Raw genomic sequence first — 19,847 nt, 5'->3', positions numbered from 1 at the left:
CTGGAGGGACGGCAGATTGCATCCAATCCCCTTTTCACCTTTTCTTTAAAGCACTTTGAGACTACGCCTGTCGTATGAAATCTGCTTCATAAGTAAACTTGACTTGACTTGACTTGACTTTTCGGCACAGCAGATGATACGCTGCAGTCTGCCCTTGTCCTTGGCAGCCTCAACAGCGGTGATAGAGGAAGCGAGGATGGACTCAGTGATGGCCATGTAGAAGTGCACCATCATTGACTTTGGCAGGTTGAATTTCTTCAGCTGTCACAGAACGTACATCCTCTGCCGAATCTTCTTGATGAGGCCGCTGATGTTAGACGTTCACTTGAGGTCCTGGCTTGATGATGGTTCCCAGTATGTGGGCAGACTCCACAGTGCCAACAGCGGGGTCACACAGGGTGATGGAGGCGAGTCGGACTGCATGCTTTGAAATATCTCATCATGTCTCATCATTATGTTGAGATCTTTTGGCTGTGAAGTCCACAGCATGACTCATGTCATTTTTATACTCATCAAACCATTCAGTGACCTCTCAAGCCATATTTGCTCTTTTTCTTCACTCATATTTTTAGTTTTTACTTTAATTGGTCACCCATCTAAAACACATATAGTTATACAGTTATTATTGTCAGGCTACTTTGAAAAAGTTATGAACCTATTCATTATCTAATGATGCTACCTGAGCATTCATTAAAAAGTGCAGGTCACCAACTTCCTTTACTCCTTCCCTCCTTAGTATCTAATAAACTTGTCTGTGTAGGACACAAATAACCCTTCGACAAAGACCCAGTGCATCCAATTAGACTATATATATCACTCTATAGTGTATATGATACACTATTATAATAGTGTATATTTCAGTATTCCATAAACACATCATTCATATCATCAAGAAATATAGCTTAGTCACATGCCCCCTAATTGCTTGCTGTCTCAGGACCCTTTTGGGGATTTTTCCCTAACAGGGGGCTTTTTGATGAGCATGGTTTCTTACAAGAAGGCATATTGGCGTCTATACAGCAAAGAGCTCTAGTCTTTTTACGTCTCCATTGAGCACATCCACAGCACATGTCTGACACCTATGCAAGTGTTTCTCCACTGAATTACGTATTAAGTCTAAACAGTAACCTCTGAATATATCACATAACACCATTGAATGTCGTGTGTCATCTCAAGGATAAAAAATAAAAAAGTCAGACTAAGTCATGGAGTAATTTTAGAAGGTGAAAATTAATGTTTCCATTTTGTGACTCATTCACTGTGGTCTTACCACGTCAAAACTGCAGGTTTCTCTCACAGGGCATAATGTGGCACTGACATCCCTCTGGCTTGCTTCAGATCATATCTCTCTGGCCGCACACAGTTTGTTCAAATCAAGAACCTGAGATCCGGCTCCTCTCCAGTCTCCAGTGGTGTTCCCCAGGGCTCTGTCCTTGGCCCCCTCCTGTTCATTATTTATCTTCTGCCTCTTGGTCACATTCTCAGGAAATTTGACATACAATTCCACTGTTACGCTGATGATACCTGACTATCTTTCCACTAAGCCTACTTCCACTCTGCCACCCACAGCTCTATCCGACTGCTTACTAGAAATTAAATCATGGCTCTCACTCAATTTTCTTAAACTCAACGGCGAAAAAGCTGAGGTCCTCCTCATCGGTACCAGTTCAACCTTAGCAACACTCAGCACTTTCTCCATGTCCATCAACAATTCCACTGCCTGGGTGTCATCCTGGACAGCACAATATCTTTCGAGGCCCACATCAATAACGTTACTCGGTCTGCATACTTCCATCTACGTAACATAAATCGTCTCCGTCCCTCACTTTCACCAACCTGCACTGCTGTCCTGGTAAACACCCTGATCACATCCCGTCTGGACTACTGTAACTCTCTTCTCTTCGGTCTTCCGCGGAAATCTCTTCACAAACTCCAACTGGTACAGAACGCAGCCGCTCTTATCATAACCAGAACTCCCTCTATTGAACACATCACTCCTGCCCTGCAGCAACTTCATTGTCTCCCTCTCAAATCCTGCATTGACTTTAAGATTCTACTCCTCACTTTCAAGATACTTCACAACCTGGCACCATCATATCTCTCTGAACTTATCCACATCTACACACCTTCCCGAACTCTCCGATCCTCCTCTGCCAACCAGCTCTCTGTCCCATCTGCCAACTTAACCACCATGGGGTCAAGAGCCTTCAGCCGATCTGCCCCCCCCCCCCCCTAGATTTCCTCACAAACTACTGTTACTTTATCTAGAAATGATAAAACATCTAGAAATGAACGAACATGACTTTCTTTGAACCAAAAGGCTTAACCTGACAAAAACAATGACAGACACACCTGCTTTCTGGGATTATCCCCAAACCTGATTGTTTGTCCCACGCTGACAATGGTTCCAGGAATTTCTTCCCCTCTGGGCAGCTTTATTACTGAGCAATATTACTCCTCATTGTTAATTATTGCATCTGGACCTCCTGCTAGGAATAAATGTACTCTTGTGATTTTATCTGTTTCATTTTAGTTTTGATATTCTGTAACAGTGTTTTTTTGTTTGGATGGTTTTGCATAGCTCCTGATTTGTGCACTTGGCATGTAGATTACCAGGTTACCAGACTTCCGGTGGCGCTGGTGTGCTGGCGACCCGGACTTGTGTTGCTGCCATTTTTATGTATAGTATTGTTTATATAGCCAATCACAGAGTAGAGCAGAATTAGTATTTATATTAGGTTAGTGACTTGGAGTTATTGATTCCCTTTGGTTAAATTAGGTAATCCATCCCACCAGCAAAAGTAATCAAATTTAGCATGTAGACTATTGTCACGTAAATCCAATCAAAGGGAAGTCATCCATGCACAGTTTGGTGGATATATAATATTAAAAATAGAAGAATATATATGCAAATATATATGTCAATCCAATCTTTTTGACTTGGACATCTTGGCATCTCTCTCACCATTAGAACAAAGTGAGCTTACAAAGGCTTGTGTAGCCTTGTTATTGACTGAGTCTTTGTTTTTATAATGCACAGCAGTTTCTGTCATGTAAAATATCTGCAGCACAGCAGATTCTGCTTCCCACCTCTGTTGTAAACTGTCTAGAGTGTATAGCACTGCACAGCATGGTGCCTTGTATGACAAAGTCCAAAAAGAGTGCAAACACATCTGTAAATTTTTTCTTCAGAACTATGGTTCCTTTCAAGATGGTGCTTACTAATGAGCAGGTGGAAGATAATATTGTTTATTCAGCCTCTCATCTAACCTGAATTTTTATACATCCTGATAAATTTCAAATTACTAACATAGTAGCTGAAACAACTGCTATAAACTGCTATAAATATATTATATATTAATATTATTTTCCACACAACTGAGTTACATTTTTTAACCAATATAGTCGTGATCATAACTAACGACAAACTAACTAACTAACTACTAATTAATTTTCAGAGAGAGCGAGAGAGAGCAAGAGAGAGAGAGAGAGAGAGAGAGAGAGAGAGAGAGAGAGAGAGAGAGAGAGAGAGAGAGAGAGAGAGAGAGAGAGAGAGAGAGAGAGAGAGAGAGAGAGAGAGAGAGAGAGAGAGAGAGAGAGAGAGAGAGAGAGAGAGAGAGAGAGAGAGAGAGAGAGAGCTTAAGTTCGGTTCAGTTCAGTTCAATTGCAGCAGAAGCTGCAGTAGTGGGTTGTGTGAGTTCTGAAAATATTGCCACACTTACATGCAGGTGTTGGCAATCTTACTCCTGTGGCCAGGGAGGGTTGGGTGAATATGTGTGTATGTGTGTCTGACAGTGAGAGGGAGAGAGGACCTGCAGCCCATATGAATTATATCTTTCCTTAAATCACTTTTGTGGTGAAGACTTACTCTGACCTAGCCATAACTACGACTTGCCTAAACCTAACCCTATAGGGTTTTACTAGTTGAGGATATGGATTTTGTCTCCAATTGTACAAGCTGTCCCCAATCAATCCCCCCCCCCCCACACACACACACTCACACACACATTTGTTCCTCCATACACAGAGACACCATCTTTGACATCCATATAAATACAAACACACCATTTTTGGAGGAGTACATTTTCTACAATGACCCACAAAATTCAATAATGCATGAAATGCCCCTAGTGGAAGCTAGGGAGAAAATGGTTCAATCAGCTGGGAAATTGAAAAAAAACAAGCCTAAATTTTTGAAGCAAACACTTTAATTTGAAATACTTATAAAATAGAATGCATGATTATATGCTGTAATGGTCATGGGTCATTTGCATTGGAGAATTTTCGTCCATTACGTTATGAGTGTCTGTATTTTGGCTACACGTACACACAGAGAGACACACAAACAGACACACTTTAGTTTCTCCACACACACACATACATAACATTTAGACATCCATACCTGCACATACAACTCACTGAAGCTGTAATATACTTGGCTGCGGTATCCATAATAGAGAATTAATGCCCCTAGTGGAAACCATGCAGCAGTCCCAAAGGGTTAAAAATGAGAAAACGCCTCAATCAGCTGAAAAATAGTAGGGCTTCAGTTTGAAAGCCTTATAGAGTGCATGATTTTATGTTGTGTAACAGATGTGGGATCAAAAGATGTGGTTTTAATGGGTTTCAATGGGACCTAAAAGGGCTGTAACATGCTGAAAGTTAGTATTGTTTCTACACAGCTTATTGAAGACTTAATATAAGAGCTGTGATTGAACTTCCAAAATTAAAAAAAAACAAGACACAACACGTATTTGCCAAATATCATGACTTTAGCATCATCACAGCAAAAAATATTGAAAAAATAACATTTTAATTGCCCTTTAAAGGACATGGCTGGTGTTTTTTTATATTTATATTGTATTATTTTTTAAAGTACTATTTTTTTAGTAGTAAGTAAGTAAGTGGTGTATTCAGAACCTGATATATCATATTCTTCTGTGCTGTAGACCTCTGTCTGGCTCGAAAGACTAATAACAGTGATCACATTTTCAGTCTCCAGAGAGTCGTTCCATCTGAGGCAGCTACTGCGCAGGAACGCTTTGCTAGCTCGCTGTGCTTGACTTATACTTAAGTTATTTACGATGCACAATGTAATACAACTTCAAAGTGGGACAACTCTAGGGATTCAGCACAAACCATTAAAGTGTATTTATGAGTCTCATACATCTTTGTAATATGCTGTTGGTTTACTGAAAACATTATTGATTATAAGGACCACTGATCATCCTCATTTTTCATACACTTTTAGCCATGTTGATAGAAATAATTCTTGCACTGTATGATTAAAAAGGAACTAAACTGAAAACCTCTCTGATTCACAAGTGTGGGTAATCTGTCCCTGTATCTGTATTAAAAGTTTACAGACAATGTAAAAGAGTAATACAGTCCAGAGCAGATGATTCACACATTTACTAAGAGACCCTGGAGTGAGTCATATGTACCATTTAACAATTAAAATCCAACCTTTTGTGTAGTTTTCATAATAATTCTATTACTCTGCAGTATTTACTACTGTCACAGAGTCCTGGCAATTCCTTAAAGCGCTGTGCTTCCTGTGATGGGGGATACATACAATTTCATTTCTGCACAAGGACCTTGAAGGGGTCAATTAGTAAGCAATAGGAAAGACATCCTTGTGTTAGAGAGGCAGGGGACTACTGTCATGAGGGGTGGCTGAATATGGGGGCTTGGAGTCTTATGTGATGGGAAAACATTGGCATTAACCAACCGCTGACTGTCAGGGACAAGCAATCTCCATACAAAATACAGTGAAATAACCTTGATGGTGGAAACTGAATTTGATTTAGAAAAAGATATTGCAGCAATGTTGTATTTTGAGTGAGATTTCCATATGGTAATAGGCTGCACAGAGAAACACAAATAGGATTCCAATTGTCCCATTAGGCCTGATGAAATCAAGAAAATGTCTAATCTAAACATCCAGAGTTGATTGAAGGGGATGTCAGAGGAAGTGTAGTTATTTCTGACCAAAAGCATTTCTGATGACAGCTACAGAAAATAAGTGTTCTGCCATGCATTAAGTATTGTGGGTAGGTATTTTCTTCAAAGCATTTTGGTTTAAAAAACTTGAGGATAAATGCACACATTTGAGATTTATTTTCCACAGTATGCTGATTAATGTTTTTTTTAAACCTAGTCTGGGTTTTTGTATATCTGACCAGCTGGGCATTCAAACGTATTTTCACCTATTCCTTTTTCACCTGTTAGACCTAAAGAGACCTGGATTAAAAAGAAAATGCTTTTCACAGCTTCATAAAAATGTGACGCTGCCCATCAGTTTCAAAGGCAAACCACAGAGGCTGAGGCAGTGCAATAAGTCTATCCTTTGTGCAACCATTTCAGCTGAGGGGAGAAAAACAAACAGCCTTTCATTTGTTTATTGCCATTTAAAAGTTAAACATAATACCCCCTATTTTCTCTGGCAGATTTCAAATTCACTTAAGTGGTATGGAACTTTCTCAGCAAAACTTGAGTGAAAGACATTGGCATTCGGTATTTCAACTATTATTGAAGACATTACACTGGAGCATTTTTGAAGTTATGGAGGCTCTGTGAGAGTGTTTCTAATTTGATTCTGAATGAGGGAAAGAGCAAGATTGATTTAGCCTGGCAGGAATCACAGGATAAAATTTTGACATAATGTCACTTTGACTCAGGGTGTGTCATTTCCATTACAAATGACAAGGCGCTTATCACAGAGAAGGGAGCGAAGGGAAGGAGAAGCAGAGAGAGAGTAGGAGAGGCATGTGGGTAAGACAAAGCAGGATCAGATCTGAAGGCTGGGGACAAAAAAAAAAAGAAATGTTTGCAGAATGCAGAGAAACAGATGTTTGATAAGTCAGTAGTTAGTGAGCTTCTGTATGTCTGGAAATTCATTATCTATTCTTTTGTCAGTCGCTATATTATGAGTGCACAACATCCCTGCAGGATTTTGCTTTAAAACATAACATACATTTCCCTTTTTTTGGCTTGTAGTGTGCAGGTCAGTTAGTTGCAAAGAAGTGGGGTGGAATATTTCAACATTTTTCAGGGATGAATCCATAATTTTTAATCTCATACTTCCATTTCTCCTCTTGTATTGATCCATTTTGTACCATCAGCAAGCTTTTGAATGGATTAAGCTACCACGCAAACAAAGAGAATGTGGTGTCCCAACATCAACGCTGTGATCAATGGCAGCGACTGCTCGGGTCAACAATTTCGATGCCTGTGTTTACTGTGGCAAAGTATTGGAGCAAGAGGGGCTGGGTGGAATAGAGGGTGCAAACTAGAATCAATACAACAGCTATCATCATTTGCAGGGTTTATTAATGGCTTCGCCCCAAGCCGGCATAGAGAGTAACACTCACTTGCATTTAGGGGAACCAGCTCTCTAGCATTTATGCAGCTCGCTTTCTATCAATCATTACAGTGTAAGTTGCTCCCAGCAATGGTCTGCCTACCTCCACTCACCTCACAAAAACAACCCCCTCAATCATATAATGAATGGCATCAATTATGTGGCCAAGCTGCCAAGGTATACAAATGATTCAGAATGGGTCAAAGTCTAAAGGCTAGTAGAAGTGACTGAGCAAGGCTCAATTTAATTCACTTTCGTTCACTCTGTTCCTCGCTGCGTAGCTCAATAGTTTTCATGAATTTTAAAAGGTATATTCACCTGTTCAATACTGACAATAGCATCAGTCACCCGGCGATACAGGCACAAGGCAACTGTGTTTCCACCAACAGGTGCTGCGTATCCTTGTGGCAGTCAGAAAATCTCCCGTTGGTAAAAAGCACTCTTACTTAGAGACGAGAAAACGTGTCAGCTTCTACATCAGGTGGCAGAGAAGGAGACACTGCTTTTTATGATAGTTGAATCGTTTCTGCAGAGTGTGGCTGCTCTGTTGAAGAATAGTGGTTCTGTTCAGTCAAATATCATGGCTCTGTAAAGTAAATGAACAAATCCATTTTTCCTACTGTCAAATAAAACTGTTGAGCACGGGGTGATAGATGAGCAAAAAAAAGACAGGACTGCTATTTTAGAACTCATAGAGAATTTATGATTAATGTAGAAGAATAGATATGATAAAAAATATATAAGTTTGGACTGAATATCATTCGATCGGGAAGTTACCAACCAGATGCAATGACAAACCTTTAACAGAATTACAGAAGAATGGAATGGTGGGAGGATTATCACTTCTCATGATCCATGAAAGTGTCAGCCAATGAATTTGGCTGACTGTGCAAGCTTAGCCCGGTTCTTCTTCTCTATGCTGTTCCGCTCTCCAGTCTCTACACAGATTAGATTGCGGTGCTGGCCTCAAGGTACAGTACTATGTCCATGGGATTAGCCTGCTTTAACACAGCTCCCACTGCGCTGACCCACTAACTTGAAATTGTAGTCCTGCTTGACAAGGTCTGCGCCACATGACAGGGGACCAGATCCAGGATTACAATATTCGGGCCCAAAGCTCTGAAGTACACATACATAAACGGCTGTGTACTTCAGAGCTCTGTGTGAAATAGGGATCCTCTGGTCTCGTTTGGCTGTTCTTTCACTATCATTTTTGTGCCGCAACAATAGGCCAGAGTAAATCTGCATCACTTTGTCTAGTCTAGACCTCAGAAAGTCTGCAGTACCCGCAGTAGCATAATGATGCAGGAGTCTGTTAAGGAGTCTAAAGAAAGTATTTTAAAGGTATATTATCACATAACATGGTTACCACAGTAACAGTCACTGTTGTTTAGACTAGGCATACAAGATGAAAGCTTTTGAAAAAAACAATAACAGATACCGTGGTGAAAACTGGTACTTTGCATCACGCATCTTTCTAAACATAAGAGCCTCCTTTCTTTAAATTAATTAGCCATAGGACCTGGATGTCATGGTGTCATAAGTTATTCATTTCATGTTTTTCCTGTAAGTCTTCCATCAAGTGTTCTTTTATTGTAGAACTGGGAAATGAACAATGTGTGCACTCTGCTGTGAATTCTCCACAGAATTCTTGACAAGGCTCAAAAGATAAAGCAGGCATCAAATAGTCAGATCTCCATGTGTTTCATTGTGGAAGCAGAATATATGTCTCTGCATGCAAATGTGGATTTTTTTAAAGGTATCTCCACTTATTTGTCTCTTATTCCGAAGTTGGAGCAACGCCCATAAATCTTTCCATCCACAGGAATCACACAAACATATTTGCACATAGATGAAAATAGAGATTTGGTTTAATAGCATGCACGGAATCTGGATTTTTGAAGAATATGGCATACTGCAATAACATCAACCATATGTCCAGACAGAAAAGCTGCCTTCATAAGGTAGACAGTCAGTATTACTAATATTTCAGTAGACATTGCACACATTTAAATCCACATTTTAAACAAAGCTTCAACAAATCTATTTTGCACATTAGCTAATCCAAATGATCTTTAAATACAATGCTCATCCCCAGTTTGCCTTCAGTCATAATACTGGAATTTTGACTACATTATGCACTAAACACAAATTAGCACACAAAAATAAACTGGGCTGGTTGAGTAATTGATATGCCATGTCTGTAGTAGTACATCAAAATCTTCCAGTAGCAAGTCCTCAGGCCACTGGCAAATTAAAGTCTCATCATTTTCTGACTTTACTCATATTGTTTAAACCATATGAAATGAGTGGAATTGTGTCTGTAAGGAAATGACGAGATGTTCTTGCTGAGGGCAAGTTAATATGCCAGTGTGCATTAACAAAAAATTAACTGGGGTACAGCGGTAGCCCGAAGATTAAGGAACCTAGCTCATAACTGAAAGTTTCCCAGTTTGAAGACTCAATTGAGCTGGGAGAAACTGGCTGCAGGGGGCAGAATTGACTTTGTAACTACTGTCACCATGAGATTCAGCAAAGCACTGATCCCGGATTCTTTAGCCTCGCAAACCGGATGAGAGACTTTAATACGGTGAAAATAAGCATGCATAAAAATTAGGGCCGTCAAATGATAAATTATTTTTTAATTGTGACTAATAGCTGAACTTCTATGGTTAATCATGATTTATCACATTTTTATCACATGTTTAAAATGATATTATTTTGCATTTCACAACAGTTTTAAAGTCTGTATTAACAATGTTAAAGCAGTTCTTATCAGTGTATCTTGATTGGGAATCAAATTAATGCAAAAAAGTTACTTTATGAACTTGACTTTTAGATTTATTTCAAATCAAAATAAATGCAATGAATCTGAGGTAACACAATGTCTTCTTCCAAAATATAGCTTGCCTTAAACAGAAAAGAAATATTACAACAACAATATGGTCTTGAGGTAGGAGACAACTTCTAAATTCCTTTTTTTTTTGGGAAAGATTACTCTGTTCCACATTGAAAAATATGCAATCCAATACATACAGCACATTATAATAAAAAATGCATAACAAACAAAAAATACTCCATAGCTCCATTATGTTTGAGTTCAGTTGAAACCTGGGGAACTTGCCACATTGAGAAATATGTGCACGGAAAAATATGATGCAGCATTGCACACGCTTAATGTTTTTACAACATGTAACACATTCTCCATGAAAGCTAAAAAGGACAAAGACACAAATTCTGGCCCTCTATTACTGTGAGCATCGTTAGATACATAAACACAGCAAAGTGTCATCATTTCTAAACAAAGACTTTCTGAGTTTATGTAGAATATGCAAAAAGGTGTTACAGATAATTAAACTCAATTAGTATAAACACTTTGTGAAGGGTTTATTATTAACTGAACATCAAACTTGCAAAGTCATTAAGAATGCCACAATATCATATTAGTAAATAAAGAATGTAATTAATCTATCATCCATCATAAAATAATAAATCATACACATTTTAATATGTATATAATTGATATTTATGTTTATATATAGAGCAGGGGATAAAACATGTTCCAAATCAAGAATCCTGCTTTTACAGAGAAAATGTTGCAGCGTGGGATTTCAGGTAAAATTATATCACTGTTGTTCTGAATTCTTTTCATCTTGCTTCTTTGATGCAAAATTGGTTTTGTGCAGCTGAGCACTTAACAACATCACAGGATGTGTGAAATATTCTCCTTTCTACACACAATACACTGAATCCTTGGATCCTGTGTCGGGGATTGTTTGTGTGAGTGACAACACATACTTCTTCTTTTAATGTTATCTCTTAAGTGCACTATTAAGATCTGTGTGTACAATGGATGCTTTCATAAGACAATTTAACATAAAAGGACTCTTCAATAGATAATGTTATTAAACCGTCAGTTATGAAGAAATCTTCTGAAATCTGAAAACAAATCGTCACTTACTGAAGTCAGTTAGAGGATGTAAATGAGTCAGACCTATGTTGATTATCACTGAACTGACTGAACATGTGATACCACTTCTAACCAGAATAGATACAGTACAGTATGTTAGATACAGTAGCTAATCTGGGACCTGTCTCTGAAAGAAAGCTCATCAATCTATCTTAGAGTTATCATGTTTGTTTAAACCTGAATACGAATTCACTGGTAAGTTCGAAAACGTGTTTCACAGATCTGACTCTGTTAATCCAGGATAACGTTGAGGTGCCAGGCTGCTGTCTATTGCTGGCATGATCACTCTAAAACTCTTCTGTTAAACTCAGCATGTTGAGGGAGCTGCCAGAATGCTTTGTGGATATTCTGTGGTAAAAAGGCAATTGTCTGTCCCACTGGTTTTCCTCCTGGCATATTTAACAGCTTTTCCAATTATGGATGTATTCATGACAGTGCAAACATACTGTACATATAGGTGAAAGGTGAATCAGGCTAGTACAGACAAACCTGGGCATTACATGAATTCATTAATTAGTACAGTGTTCAGTTTTAGTTAATGGGTAAGAAGTGTATTTTTCTTGCCCTCATACAAATGGTTTTATTTATTAGGGGTTATCAATAACAACAAAGACTAAAAGTTCAGTGTCATGTTTAATCTTTTAAATGAATGAATCAGAACACAGTGTATCAGAAATGCAAAGGAACAGACATTCATATCAAACATGGAATGACCAATCCCTTATATTTTGCTGAATACTATGTTTTTTTTATCAGCCCAATTTCTTTCAAACAATGGAATAGACTCACTAACCCGATGGCAAATACATTTTTATGGACACATTTCTTCCACTCCAAGCTCCCTGATTTCCCTTTTTAATGTTTCTCCTTCTTGAGAATATTTATGGAAGTGAAACATTACTCACTGCACTGATTCCTCTATGTGACAATGCTCATGTAATCCTGAGGGATGTTTGTTTCATGCATCACACAACTAGCCTACCCAATTCCTGATTGGCCAACGGCGCATGCCAATATTCACCAATGCGTGCAAGGGGGTTATGCTGTGTGCTAGAGAATAAGAACATCATTTATGAAATCAATCACTTGCCTGATTGGAATTGCTAGATTTACTAGCCCAATGTGGCATTTTACTTGAATTTTTACTTCACAGATTCACTGTTTATTGCAATTAGATCGAATCATTTTGTAAATTGTACCTATTATTTTGTCCATGCTTGTATATATTTTTTTGTTAATATATCTGCTTACCAGTATATCTGATCAATACATTGTGTCTAACATCTAAAAGCGACTTTCTTTACTTTTTAAATGGTTTCATTTTATGGGTAATTATTTCATGTTCTTTAATGAGCATTGGTTGATTTAAGACACAGACTTGGGCAAAAACGACCAAATTTTGACACTGTATCAGTCCAAAAATATTGATCATTGAGTTTTCTAATCTAAAAAAGCAACCGTATCAGTCCCAGACAACCATCCAAAGCAAAAAATGTAATATGGGAGAATTCTAGTTTTCCTCTTTTGCCTCAGAGGAGAAACATGCAGCAACGCCGTGTTATGTTTCATATTACATCAAACTCATGTAAAAACTGAACACGTGCTTCTTTTCAAGTCTTTCACAAAATCTTTTTATGAAATTCATCTCGTAACCCAGAATGGCAAATGGCTTTATTCTTATATTCTAAGAAAAAATTATTTTTCTGAACAGCAATTGTCAAAAAGGGTTTGGCAGATATACTGTAGATCCCAGATGAATGGAAAATGCCTACATAATAGCTCATCCTCAGGGCAGGACACAACTCTCAAAATATGAACCAGACAACGACAACAACAACAACATCTTTCAAATAGCTCCCACACTGGCCAGTCCTCAGATTGTGGACACATCTAATCATGTCGAAAATTCATTCAGTTGTACATTATTTCTGTCTAAATTTATGTCCAGGAAGACTGCACAGCAACAAATTAGCAAAACAAAACACTTGACTTTTTCTGCCTTGTTTCCACTGCAGGCAGGATTTTATACAATATGTACAATTCACAAATGGTGTATATATCACCTTCCCACATCAGTGGGCCTGCTAAAGCTGACTTCTATAAATCAAATGAAACACTGTCGGCGTCATATCATATAAACATCTTATCGGCTGAAAAACAGGCAAAACAATCAATCAATTAGAAGATGAAAGCAGCTGCTTCCTCTGCAGTGTTTTCTCAGGGTTTAATTGGTGAGGTGGTGATTATGACAAATGGGCAGAGGTCAGTCGAGGATTTCTTTAGGACAGACACAATCCCAGTCTTTGTGTCAAGGGCAGGAAAGCAGAGGAAGAAGAAGAGGGACTCAGAGTATTATTCAGCCATTTTGAAAACACGTTACAGCACACATCAGTCTTGAGGTTGCACTTATTTTCCACTGCTTCATAGAGTTTTTATGGAAATGTTCCTCCAGGTCTGCATTCATTATGTATAACAAAATGCTTCATAGGGTTTCTACAACCCAGCATAATGAATGGGCAAAATGGGCTTGTTTGTTGTCCGCATATTTTGCCCATATCTCTGCAGTTGTGATTCTGCAGTCCTGTTATCTCTCAGGATTGGCCGCTTAAGGGCTTGGATTTTCCTCTTTGGAAGCTCCTGTGCTCCCAGGCAACAGGTCCCTCTAATGATGGGAAATTATGCTTGTGGCACGTCAATTATGGTGCAAAAATACTCCAGAGCAGCTGTGTATCATTTCTCGAGGCTGAACATTTCTCTCATAAGAGGTTTTTTCTGCACTAAATCAGGTTCCTCCCCACTCATAGTATCTCTCACAATAGCAACAATAAAATATGAAGTAAAAAATGTACACCGGCAAATGTTTTCTTTGATTTCACTCTACGAGAACTACTTCTCAATGAAATGATTAATTAATGGTTAATGATCATTTTTTCTCTCCAGTGAGGAAAATTTAAATTCACAATTTCGACACAAGACGGGACAGACAAACCGATGTAGCCAAAGTTGTGAGTGAGCCACATGTGATCCAGCAGAGCAGATTTATAAAGCACCAGCAGCCTGTGAAGACCTATTACTTAATCACTGTCAGCACTGTCACTCCAGATGACCTCATCTCCACAGAAACACGAAGAAGTGCGGCAAAGTGAAATTCCAAAACAGTAGGAGCTTCCTGTTAGGTGGCTTCCTCCATATGGCACCTGGATTTTTTCCTTCTTTCTAATTAACACATTTTGACGGTAAGCAGCAGTCCCTTTTCACACAGGACAGGCATGAGGTGTGGAAAAAAAACAAGACACTGGCTGCCCGAGAAGAATTAACAGGAATGTCCCAGTCATCTGAAGTTTCTCAAGCATGAATGTTATTCCAATATTTATTCTCCTTTCAGCTTTGTCTTGGTCAAAGCAGCTGTACTGGTTCAAATATAAGACGACTCCCCCTCTTCCATCACCTGTTTTTGCAAAAAAATATGTTTTGAAGATATGACTCACTTTCACACTCGTTCTGTTTGGAAAGTTTCTCTGAGATACTGTCAACGCACAAAAAAAGATCCTTGAAGTCTTTTCTCTTATAAAAGTGAAATACTTTCATAAAAACAGAACGTAAATCTCACATATCAGTCACATATTCTCAACTCTCCGGCTCAAGGAAGAGGTCAAAATTATTACTTCGGCAGTTGACATTTTTTTGTGCCATTTCTCTGTTGGGGCCCCTTATCATCTGTGACAGCAGTAATTCTTGTCTACTTGACAGGCGATTTGGACCCTGGTGTGTTTCCACAACGATGTCAGAGGACTCTTTCAACTTGTTTCCACTTGTTTATTTCCTCAGTGGCCAAAAAACATGTTTCAAGCCTTCAGAAACTAACTAAACACTTTTAGTGCTGCCTGACTCACTATTAACAGACTTGACCTGCTATCTTAGCAACATCAAAGCTACAAACAACCCATAATGCATCATCAATTGTTACATCAATACTTTCTGATCTCTGATTTTGTTAACATGTCTAGTTCCTGAGTGTAATAAGACTTATTTTTCTAATGTTATTACCAGAATAATAAAATCATATATACAGTCCTATATGGTAAGTTAGCTTTAGCTGCTAAATGCTTGCTGGAAATGATGTTGATGAGAGTGAACCAAAACAGTAAAGTGACTGTTTTTACTTACATGTAGTCATATGACCCAGTGTTCATATAAAATATTGATTCTAACATGATGGATAGTTTAATTCATTAACATGTCAATGTATTTGGCTTGGAGCTGTATGTTCTTTAAATGCAGGGGGCGATAGTGTATCAAGTGCTCAACACTGTTTGCTGCTTCTCTGGGTATTAAGAGCAATACACTTGGAGCTACATCAGGAGGCCTTTTGCCATTTTTCAGAGTATCAGTGTTTCCAAAGCATGCTTGAAAATTCAGTCAATTTGGTGGCACTGAACTATGACACTATTACAGAGTCAATTAGGTAGGCTACAGTCTAACGCATTCCTATTCTTAGAGCTTACTGTGCAGATTCAGCTCTGCTTAAGGCATTTCTGGACTGTAGTCATACAAAAGAGGTCAGGAGGAAGTCAATTGGTTTGATTGAAAGCGCTGCCCTTGCTTAGAAGAGAGGTGAAAAATGTATTATGCAGGCGGTTGCTTTTTGTTTTGTTTTGGCTTGCACTTTGAAAGAGGGATTGCAGTGGACAGCTCATGTCAATCTATCTGTTAATGGGATATCTCCAGTTATAGTGTAGAAGTATTTGCTTGATGGCGTGGGTGTTTGTCACAGGGAACATGTCCCCAGCACTTTTTCAGAACAGTGAGAAACAATGCCAATAACTGTCCAATGATAGGCCAGGGAAAGGTGGATCATGCTGCTCCACAGGTCACTTGATTTGCATGTATTAACTGGTGGCTGTGACAGGGGAAGTCAAAGAGGGAGGGGCAGGGGCTTGTGAGGTCTTGCAAAATTACAAAAAATTTTTTAAAACTAAAATATGTAATTAGAAGAAAAACAAACAAAACAAACAAACAGGAGAAACTGCCTGCACTAGGACTACACAGAAACAGGGCCCACTCCAACTCCCAGTCCCCCTTCCCTTGTCCTCTCTGTTGATGTTAGGCTAACATTGACTAAACCAACATCGATAGGCTCTTGCCAGGTAACATTGGTACTATCACTAACGTTGGATGGTGAGCAAAATAATCACTAGCCTGTCACTATATTTCCAAAGAGGAGAAAAAGTCATTTGACAGACTAAATATTTAGGATGGTTGTAAAAGCATGTAACTTGAGAATGAGTTCAGTATCCATTAGTTTACTTTAATGTTAGGCTCAATAGGATAAACTGACTCTGCTTTCATATCAGAGATCAAATAAGGTAGAGGTATATGCCTATTGAAGACAGGGAGAGACAGGCAGAAGCAGCACAGAGTTACAGGAAGGTTACATGTTACCATATTCCCTGAATATATGTAGAAATGCAAGAAATGGGATTCAAATCTCAATTTTTGCATAACCGCTTATCAAACCAAAGTGACACCCTTTCCCTGTTGGAGGGCTCAGTAATAAAGGATTACATTTTTGAAGTTAAATGTGATGTGGCAAGCACCACCTCCACCCAAAGTTGGAAAAACTTTGGGGGATGATTCAATTCAGCACTGTGTTCTGGTGTTTAAAAACATTGCAGTGATTAGCATGATGGAGGCGATGCTAAATATAGGTCAAAATTTCAAAGGCTCACAGATTTTGACTCCTCCACCACAGGCTGATCTGAGGCGTAAAGAAAAATGAGGTCATTTTCATTTATAACAGCTGTGAAGTCTGTCTGTTAATGCAGTGGATGAAACAACAGAGATCTGCCGCTTGACATATCTGTTTCTGATAAAGTCAGAGGCGACAGAAGGGATTTCTTTTTCTTGATGTGCTATAACTGGCTGCATCTATCAAAATGTCTGATTCCCCCAGCAACAATGGATGGCGACAGTGAACCACTTTGTTTGCCAAAGTATCATCAAACTGAAAGAGAAATAACAATACAACATTTAACAGTGTTTTTTTTAATTTAGCATTTCAATGTGGGAAGCAAACTTTGAGAAAACAATCTGAAAATAACAACAACAACATTTTTAACTTTTCATATAAATGGGTTTTACATTTTTTACTTAATCTTCATCGGTGTAGGGACGCACAAGAACTGATGCCACAAACGGCAGCATTTCTAGCCTAAGCTAGATTGTAATGCTCATCCCTAGATGGGCCTTTGATACATAAAACTATAAAATATCAGAAAATAACAAGCACCAGATCACTCATGAGTAATCTGTCTTTATTTATTTAGTCTCAGCTGCCATAGTTACCATGAATATTTTATACAGTAATTGCATGGACAAACATGCTTCCATCTGCCATCAAATGGCATCATTTTAAGTCTAAGTTTAAAAAAAACAACTGGTTATTGATTTCATTTAAGAGAGGGGTTAAAAAGGATTATTTTAGAAAGAAACCACAAGAAATGATGTTAATAGAGAATGGCTGTCCATAATTACATCTGTTATAAATACACATAGTTAAAAGCATATTTATGGACTTATATAGGCTATAAATGTATTATTGTTGATAAAGGTATCTGACTAACCTTGCAGTACGTTAACATGAAATATTGTGCTTTAATATAGGACAAAATAATGACATTACAAGCAATCATGCTGTAACAGTATTTGATAGTGAGCAATGACATAATGTAAAACAAAACCAACATATAGCATAACATTATATTTCACCATTCAGGACAGCTCTTATAAAAAGATTATACAAATTTCAGACATTTTTCTGTGAAGGGACATTAGTATGTGACTTTGTGCATGAAAAATGTTGCAAAAAGTATTACAATTCTTTACAAATGTCCTACTTTCCAACTCTTTAATGTGTTTTTTATGAATGCTGTGTTTACTTTTATAAAAGCAAAAATGGTGCGTGAAGCCATTCAGTGAGACAAAACACAAAACTGAATAACTATCTACGGCGCTGTCAATCTTCAACAGTTTTCACACTTACATGTCAAAACACCTGAAGCCAGTTGTGCTCCTTCCTTTGTGCTTCAGCAAATTAAACATCCCTGGAAATGTGTTATTTTCACCACATCGGCAATTCACTCAAAGGAACAATTCTGACATCGGCCTGTAATAAAAACTGTTCATGTGAAAGAAGCCAATATAAAAAGGGTTTTGATATTTTCATGCTTTTCTTTGTTTTCTTTTTCTTATGGTGAAGCTGAGCAGTGAAAACAAACATGTTTATATCCAGACATTATGTTGCATCAATGTTAAAAACCGACCGTTTTGCAATGTTGTTCTAAAATAATTCCTGCTTCTCCTCCAGATTTGCACCATAAATGAATGACTTATGTCTTGGGCCTTGGGTGAAGTTTTTACTGAACTCTCCTAATATGTTTTGCGGATATCTTTCCAATAAACAAACAGAACTGAGAACATAACCTGCTCACAGAGGTAAACATGACCAAATTTGATATTGATTTTCAGTTCTCACTTATTTTTCTGGGGTTGTTTTTCTAGCTTTTGCACTCTGACACGGGCCATGTCACGTAAATATATGTGGGGAAGTCTAAAAAATACATCTAAAAAAACAACTCCGCTATATATTGTCATCATATGTGTGATGGTACAGATTACTGTTGCAAAAGGTGGATCCTACATATTGCACATCATATCTAAACTTCACCTTTCTATTTTTTTGAAAATGTATTGTGGATTAGTATCATTGTGATACTAAACCCCCTCTGTTTTTCATCCTAAATTGTATTTGTGTATATGTGTCCATCGAGTATATGACATTGATCAAAGTGAAAGTCCTTATTTAAATTTGTGCATAAGTGATATTTGACACTTACATAGTTTGTTCTCACTTGAATCAACACAATATTTCATGTTGAAGTCCGAGATCAACCAAGCACACTTCAAAAGCCCAAAAATGAAATAGTCCTTTTATCACTAACTATAAAGTCAGAAGCAACCAAAGCTCAGAAAAAAAAAAAAAAAAAAAAAAAAAAATGGAAGTCAAGATGTCGTGTTCCACATGTTAATTATTCAGTTGAGTGGTTTCACAGACTAAACACATAAAAACACGTGTGGTGAACAAATAGCAGGGGGAAATATGTACAATTAGGAAACTCAGTGGTGCAGAGAAACAACAAATTGTGCTTTCTACTATTGTATTTTTTTAGTTTAATTGAACATGAACAGAGCACGGACACAGCAAAACAGATCAAAGTGTACCATGAGGAACACTGATGGGGCTCACAGAGGAAAAAATGTCTTTGTCATCATTGGTGATTTTCTCCTGGCATGTGATACCCACATTGGCAGTTAAAGTAACAAAGTGTACACTTGGTAAAAAAAAAAAAAAAAAAAGAGAGAATCATTTACAAGGGGAGATTATTTCAAATCTCCTCACATCCACAAAAACAACCTCCTGATGCAAAACAATCCAACTTCAAACCGAAAAGATTT

The 19,847-nt window shown here is 38.0% G+C and overlaps 2 protein-coding genes across 2 annotated transcripts in view; both read left to right on the top strand.

Annotated features, from left to right (window-relative positions):
* ilrun (inflammation and lipid regulator with UBA-like and NBR1-like domains) overlaps positions 1-19,388 on the top strand; it is a 217,843-nt gene extending 198,455 nt beyond the window's left edge. The window contains exon 6 of the mRNA XM_053316757.1: positions 19,362-19,388. The gene's annotated coding sequence lies outside the window, so the exon portion shown is untranslated. The remainder of the gene's footprint in view (positions 1-19,361) is intronic.
* The window catches only part of LOC128356263 (metabotropic glutamate receptor 4-like), a 130,488-nt gene that overhangs the window by 67,907 nt on the left and 42,734 nt on the right, over positions 1-19,847 (top strand). The gene's annotated exons all lie outside the window — the stretch shown is intronic.

Source organism: Scomber japonicus, chromosome 3 (assembly GCF_027409825.1).
Source record: "Scomber japonicus isolate fScoJap1 chromosome 3, fScoJap1.pri, whole genome shotgun sequence".
NCBI lineage: Eukaryota > Metazoa > Chordata > Actinopteri > Scombriformes > Scombridae > Scomber > Scomber japonicus.
The sequence above is the reverse complement of the archived record's forward strand: the minus strand, read 5'-3'. Positions and strand labels throughout refer to the sequence as shown.